Here is an 8,613-nt window from a genome sequence, read left to right as displayed (position 1 = left end):
CTTTTACAAAGTATATATTGCTTTAGTCACTAGATTCTTAGATACTTAGATTTTCATCCAAAACGTGTCTGTTTATTACATTACATTACATTACAGTCATTTAGCAGACGCTTTTATCCAAAGCGACTTACAATAAGTGCATTCAACATTGGTAATCAAAAGAACTACTAGTCACCAGAAGTCATAAGTACATTTCCTTTTCCAAACAAGCATCTAAGAGCATGAAGCAGAGCATAACTCAGAGCCAAAGTACAGAAACAAGAGAAACAGTTAGTGCTATAAGTAATACGAATACAATAAGTGCAACAAGCTAGTATGAAAACAATAAGTGCAACAAGCTAGTATGAAAACAATAAGCGCTAAGTGGAAGGCTCAGGGTAGCACTTCCTGAAGAGGTGGGTTTTCAGCCTGCGCCGAAAGATGGGCAGCGACTCCGCTGTCCTGACGTCAGTGGGAAGTTCATTCCACCACTGTGGGGCCAGGACAGAAAACAGCCGTGACCGGGTCGATCGGCCGCCGGGACCTCTGAGCGACGGGGCGACCGATCGCCCCGAGGCAGCAGAGCGAAGTGGTCGGGCGGGGGTGTAAGGCTTGCCCGTGGCCTGGAGATAGGAAGGAGCTGTTCCTTTCACTGCCCTGTAGGCTAGCACCAGAGTCTTAAACTGGATGCGAGCTCTTACAGGGAGCCAGTGTAGAGAACGGAGAAAGGAAGTTGTGTGGGAGAACTTGGGGCGATTGAACACCAGGCGAGCTGCGGCTTTCTGGACAAGCTCCAGAGGTCTGATGGCCGACGCCGGGGCTCCGGCGAGTAGAGAGTTGCAGTAGTCCAGGCGGGAGATGACGAGAGCCTGGATGAGAACCTGCGCCGTCTCGTCAGTCAGGAAGGGACGAATCCTCCTGATGTTGTAGAGCAGGATTATCTAATATAATGCGGTTTCATAGATAACAGGTACATTATCCATTTAGACAACACACAACAGACAAAAGTTCAAGTTTAAATTAAGATAAATTGCCATCCCATACATGTAAAAACTGAAGAGTGATTTTCTTTGCTCAGTTTGAACCTTTTTATATCTGTTTCTTCACCTCATTTCTCTCCTGGGAGTCACTAACATCGTATCATGTCTTCAATGCAACAAAGACAAACAAGACAGGATATTAAATCCTGTAAAAACACTTAATGCAGGACAGAGTATAGACATATTGGAAGGCAGAAGGTGTTTCACAGTGAAACTGAGCAGATTGTGCAAGCTGCATGTAATAAGAGAGGTGAGTATAGTATCAGGCTGTTGCAGTATTCAGCAGCAGGAACGAGGAAAGAAGTGGTGAGATAAGTGAGGGTAGTTCACAAAAGACTTAGCGGGAGCGCTAACAAAGTGGCCAGTGTGTGGGCGGGCGGGTGGGATCAAACTGAGAGCAAATCACATTAAACAGGGTGCAAATTAAAAGCCCTATTCTTAGCGAGAAAGGTCATAGTCATCTCGAGTCCATTTGAGAATAATCACCTGTTGTTTGTCCCAAAAAACAAATGGCTGTAATTCTCCTGATGAATATGTTCTCACACACAGTCTCTCTGCTCTGCAACAGTTGGAGGTTGATGTGTGTGTGTGTGTGTGTGTGTGTGTGTGTGTGTGTGTGTGTGTGTGTGTGAGATATGAAAAGACAGACCAGCAGGTGGAGTTAGAGGTGTGCTCATGATCTCTGGAGGAACTCGACCCTGTGAAGGAGCCTTGGCTTCTTGTTACACAACAAGAGTGTGTACTGTAGACATGATGTAAGACTGTCCCTGAAGCAGAACAGCTGAAGGGGATTTGTCTCTCTGACTGCAGTCTGGAGAAAATGACGGTGTTTGAATTAATGACCGTGAACACTTAAACAGCACTGACCTACTGAGGAACAAAGTGAGGACATTGCAGTGCCTTCTAAGCTTTTTCTGTACGGTGTCTGACATCCTGCAAACATTTTGCAAGTGAATGTATTTTTTTCTCTTTCATGCATCGGTTCCTTGGCTGCATTTGAGGATCAATATGGTGCATTAACTGATAGAGGTTGTCAGCTAAAGTCTTACTCTATAACTGAAGATCATCTTCGGAATGGAAATCATGAGTGTGTGTGGATGTAAGGTCGGTGAGGAACCAACTCACAGGCATCATTTTGATGTAAGGTAACAGGAATTGCTGTTGCTTAAACAAACACAATGATAGTGGAATTTTATAGTGATGTTGAGAAATAATCTGTATTTTATGTGGATTGTTTGCTGCTGTCTGAAACCAAATCCACTTTATAATGTCAGCTTGGTCCCAATAACCGTATTGTATTTGTAAAAAACAAATAAGCATTCATAAATCTCTGAGTAAATATCACTGGTTGTGAGGCACACAAAGAAATATATTAAGAAAGGGAAAGTTCACCCCAAAATCAAAAATACGGCCGTAGAGATGTCTGCCTTCCCTCCAATATAATGGGACTATATGAAATTTCGGCTCGTGGTGCTCCAAGAAAATAAATAAAAAAATACATGTGAAAAACTCAACAGCAATGTCTCTTTCCTGAATTAATACTTACTCAAGATAATCCACAAGACTTGTTGTGAGCAGTTATAAAATGTCAGACTAAATACTGATATGACAACATAGTCTTATTAGAAGGTTAATTAATGGAGACTTGAGCGCATTCAAAATATTATATTATACTCTTTGAGAAAACCATAAATTTACAAAATGTCAAATTGTCATGAGCCGACAAAAAAAGAGAAGGGTGAAGGTCTCGAACCCAAAACACTTAATCCTTCAGTTTACTTAATTAGAGATTCAATATTGTTTTGTTTTTTTACATATACGCAATATATTCTCCTCTAATAGCAGCCTCTACACACAGACATACTGATGCAGATGTTTCCACACAGAGGCCTCTGTGGAAACATCTGCATCAGCATGTCTGATGTATGTTAACTGATCTCACACATGCCTCATAAGACATATTCCTCTGAGCCTCTGAAGGGAAATCGTCCCTCTGCACCTCATCATATAGCATTCGCAGCAGTAAAAACAATTGGTCATTTTTTACAACCTCCTCTAGTCTATTTTTTTTTTATTACAGCACTGATGAAATCCTCAAGTTGATTTGAGTCCTCACTTTTCTTTTGAGGGGAAATTAATGCCGCTGAAAGCTTGAACTTGGTGTCATTCTGGCTTCATGAAGTGTTTTGTGTTATCTAGAACCATCTCGGGAGACAACGTCCCAGAGCATCCCATCACACAGCATGGTTTTAGTGGCCATGGAAACCTTGCTGCTTGGAAGTAGCTATATACAACCCTGTGAAATATGCTTAATTTCTTTGCGTGGTGCAGAGAGCCAGAAGCGATTCAAAACCAACACGGCTGAATTGATGTCAAGTTGTTCTGGCGAGGTCAAGTGCTCTTCTTGGTGCACGTTAATGGACGTGGGAGCACTCAGGTTACAGAAATATACAGCAGGGCAAATCATAATTCATATCTGATTCACCTGCCGGTCCTGAAAGTTGCATTGAAACCTCCACGTGGTGAGTTGTGAGTAGAAAAATCTTTCTTTTTTTTTTAACTTTCAGTGAACACAGTGAAGACAAACATCTACAGGCGTCTAATAATCAATACTGAAAACAATCATTCGCTTTGGCCATTTTTTTTCACAGACATGCTTTATTCAATAAATGTCAAGTCCACAGCACAATATCCAGAGCTCATCATGAGGATTGTGGAGGACAGCTGCAGACAGACAATATGTGTTTGACCCTTCACTGTGCTGCTATTGTCAGCAGGAGTAGGAAGTCTAATAACTACAAAAGCATGAAAGGGCTGCATGAGGACACAAACTGTAAATCCAGATTCTACCCTCTTTACACTGTAATTGCCTCTTATTCCTCTTTGTTGTTGGCTACTGCTGCAGCTCCCGCTATCCTTTTATGTGAGGCCTTACATAGTATGCTGTCTCTTCTCTCTGGAGGGAAATGGAATGAACAGCTATCTGTCTTGTCACCTTGTTGCACGCGAATCTTTGAACGCTAGCGATTATTTCTTCTTTTTTTTTTTTAATCACTTATTCTTTATTGCAACACCAACAAATGACAGATAATACAGCACGTTTCCAATTACATTTTGATTGTTTAACACAGCTACTCCTCAACCCTGTCAGCCAGACTTAGCGTGTTTGGTCCCCAAGATGAGAATCATCATTTATAAGATGAACAGCTGAGTCCTTTGGTAACGGCACCTCCGTTAGTTCTGCTTAGTGCTTTACTCTGCCATTAATACTGCATTTATACTGTACATTTCAAGGAATTTTCCTCTTTAATTCATCTTTATACTATTTCATGCATTTATATTAAACACACTTTTTTATTGACTATTATATAATGTGGTTGTATAATGTTTGCTGCACATATTTCTTATTTTTTTTGTATATAATTTACTTATATCCTTTACATATATTGTGTTTTATCCAAAAATTGTATACAGGAAGAGGACATAGTCGTTGTGACGTTACTCATTAATTTGTAGACGTTTTGAAGCCTTGAGTTCAGCATTTTGGCCGTCGCCATTTTGTTATTTTGCAACCAAAGTGAATGGAAGTGACTATATTTGGACTGCAGAGGAGTTACAAATCACAAGGTAGCCCTGCCCTAAAGCATACTCTGCTTTATAGTCTGTTTGACTCTAAATGGACCATAATGTACTAAATGAACATCATGTATTGAAGAAGACTTGGAACTAGAGCTTGAGACCATAAACTCATGTTTACAATGTTTACTGAGGTAATAAATCAAGAGAGAAGTAGAGTCATTTTCTCATAGACTTCTATACAACCAGAGGAGTCGCCCCCTGATGGATTATATATCATAGCATTATGTACATCATTTACATTTGACATAGTCCTTTATTTCTATTTTTCTTGTATTTCTCTTTACTAATATATAAGAGCGACTGTAACTTACCAATTGGGCAAAATAAGCAATATGAGTCAGGTACCAATCCCATTTGTTTAATTCTCGGTATCAGATGTGCTCTATGCCAGTTGATTCTGACCAGCTCATGATTCCTTTAAAAACACAATCAATGCTGACTGAAGACCAACAAACGCCGACCCTCTGCTCAGACTCTCACGCTAGAAGAGCTTCTTTCAGTCTGAAGAGACAATGCAGAAACTGAAGTGCAGCCGAAGAGACGAGATTCAAACCCTTGACTGTCGTCGAGCCGGCAGGATTTCCCGAGATCAATTTTGAAAGGATGACTGATCCCTTCATTAGCCGAGAGCTGAGGGAAGAGACGCTGAGACGGTATTATTTCATCATTCGGCTCCCTGCTGAGGGAGATCACATTCCTTTATTATTACATTATTTCTTATGTAACGCACCTGACAGGGTGATAATTAATGAGATGGGAGCTCAGGTGGCGGGGTCCCCGAGGGGCAGGTTCAAATCCATGGCCTCATATACCTCTGTTTGGTACAGAGGTATTCATCACAGCACTTCAAATCATTATGCTCACTTTCTCACCCATCTGCAACGCGTCTGTGATATTTATCATAGTCTTTATCACACTTAGCATTCACCCAGCATCCGTTACATGTTGTCTTTATATAGAGATTCACAAAGTGTATTTACATGTTAATCTCATGTGACAACTGATTTACATGCTGTGACAAGAGACCGTCACCACTGACTGCAGGCGGCGAGCGCTGCGTTTCTATTCCTACGCTGATGAAAAGAGTCATTCAGCCCCACGTGTCACCGCTGCCTCTTAGGTTTAACCCTTACATACCGTTTTGACATTTGACAGCAGTAAAAATACCTTAAACGTCATTCTTTTGGGCTGAAACTTGATGACTTTAACTAAAGTGACGCAAAATACACAAAAATGAAAATATTATACTTTTGTACAGGTGCTACACATTTTTGTACATCATGGTCATTTAGCAGACCCTTTTATCCAAAGCAACTTACAATTCAGTATCTATCTACACACTGTAGATGCAGCTACAGGAGCAATTTTGGGGTTAAGTGTCTTGCTCAAGGACACATCGACATGAGACTAGTAGAGCAGGAGCTGGGGATCGAACCACTGACCCTGTGACTGAAAGGCAGCCCTGCTCTCCACTTAGCCACGGTCACCCCTCTACACTTGTACACTGAGGCTGTTTCGAGTCAAATTTGTCCCGTATCTATTGAGATGGATTTTAGATCTACCAGTCTTGGTCAAATCAAGGGAAATGGTGGTTTTAGGGAATCTTGAAACTGTGAAACTGTACAGGCCATGTTTGTGTGTATTTTTTATGGGACAGTGGAGACAGAGTTCAAGAGGGACACTTACTACTATTACTGACCCGAACTATACTGTGAAGGCATCAAAGATAAACAATATGTAAGGGTTAAGTTGTACCGCCAAAGAAAGGAACACACCACAAATAGCGTTGTCCGTCAGCCACGGAGAGCCTCCTGACATCCCATAATTACCCACGATTGTTAGGAAGGCTAATAATAAAGCCGCGGCTGCGCCAATTTAAATGTTAGTCTCCGGTGTGGAGAGAAGCCACGGCAACACAAGGAGGCGGAGAGAGACGGAGCTGCAGATGAGCTGCAAAGTGCAGATGACTTTCGCTTGATGTTGTCTCAACAGCATTTAGATTGAGAGGACAAAGAGGAGGACGGAATAACAACTGGTGGTAGAATACTGAGCACTTTGATGTGGTGTCACTGGTCGCCATGTTGGAAGGCAGATAAAGAGCCAATTACCTTCTTAAAAAGCACAGAATGACATCTAAGCCTCTATCAGTCTCTCGATCAGAACAATGACAAAAGACGGAATTACATGTACCTGCCATACGTCCTGTAAATATGTAGCTTTTATTTAGTTTAACGGCACAAAGTGTTTTTGTTAAGTGACGTTTTGTCTGAACCGAAGTTAAAAGTGGTTGTGTTGCCTAAACCTAATGTGCGTTTGAAAGTCGTGCTAAGCGGCACAAAAAAAATTGGAAAATTTGTGTCTGTGTACACAAATCAATAGATTACATTTTGTGACGACTTCACAATTTGCCGTGAGACTGGGTTGTACATTTGGTGATGACACAACAATTAAAACAGGTAAAAGTATAAGTGCAGTAACAAAATACACAACGGTCAACGAAAGAGGTTCTGTTTGCTCCGAAAATGTGCTCATGTGTTTCATAGCATATGTTACTGTTACATCTTTTAAACCTTTCTTTGCTGCTGAATGAGACTCTGTTGAATTTCCCACATTATTCTCCTTAGAAACTTTACTTCAACAAACATTATTTCTACTATTTCAAACGATAGATCCACATTAAACAGCAGGTAAGGGCAGATGGACAGATGCAAACACAGTTGCTAATATGCAAAATGAAATTGAAAAAACCTGGACACAAACAGAACCTCATGTTAATGAGACACCTACTAACAATACTCACTCATAACTGAAACTGAAACTTGAGGATGTTGAGGCACTTGAGGATGTTGAGGCATCATTCAGACAATGGTAATATGTGTTCTACCTGGTTCAGTGACTCACTAATTGCACAGTTTCCTGAGACAAAAGCATCTGCTTGGTTTATCTCCTGCCAGGTGGAGCGCAGGGAAACCTAGCAACAGACCGAGCTCGTCTCTGCTGCTCTCAGATGATCAAGGAACAGACATCGTCACACTCACATACATGTGAACACACACACACACACACACACACACACACACACACGAGCATCGCATGCCGCTCTCGGTCGGGTAGACAGGACACAGTGTGCCAGGGGAAGCGCATCACTCACCACGTTGACCTGAGCGCAATCCACCTTGATGATCTTTTCAATGCAACAACAAAAACATATTTTGGCAATTTGAATGCTTCTAAATCAATCCAATTTTCTATGACACTGTGTGGATCGGAGGAGCCTGGCAAAGCCAACCGCATTTAATCAAAAAGCACACAAGCAAATGATTCATCTGTTAAACTGTGTCCTTTTGTGCTTGAACTATAAATATGCACTTTCCGAAGCCATTTTGTTTGTTTATGGCGTGAAGCATTTATCGCTCCAGTCCCTTGTTGGAAATCACATCCTGGACGGAGACAGATAAAAAATGATGTTTGGTTGTTGCTTCTTGGCAAACACAGCACAGCAAGGTTTCGGAGGGATCTTGGGAAATGTGTTGACGGAGGTTTTGAAGGAAGAAAAAATCAGAAATTCAATGTTCTTTTGTCCGCACTGTGCTTCAAAACGCTTTTTATTCACTGCAATAACTAAATGATTCTGCAGGAGCTGGTGATATCAATTCCAATACACAGATTAACATTTAATCTCCTCATATGCATTTACTATGTGACGGAATAGAAATCCCAATATAGACCAAAAACACATTGCAAAAAGTAAGCTGAATAATGGTCTTTAAGATGTATTTCAATAACTCTGAATGTCTGCTAACACATCTACTTTAATGAATATTATTTACAGAGGCAATCCAACAATTTAGTGTTGCACTTCCATAAAGATGGGAGACTTGTAACAGACAAAGTGTAGTCAAAATCAAGGAAAAAGGGGGCGACAAATCCTGACTTGTATCCATAGTAGTATAGT

This window comes from Cebidichthys violaceus, unplaced genomic scaffold (genome assembly GCF_023349555.1).
Source record: "Cebidichthys violaceus isolate CVI_PGR_0920_01 unplaced genomic scaffold, fCebVio1.0.p SCAF_21, whole genome shotgun sequence".
Classification (NCBI taxonomy): Eukaryota; Metazoa; Chordata; class Actinopteri; order Perciformes; family Stichaeidae; genus Cebidichthys; species Cebidichthys violaceus.
The sequence above is the reverse complement of the archived record's forward strand: the minus strand, read 5'-3'. Positions refer to the sequence as shown.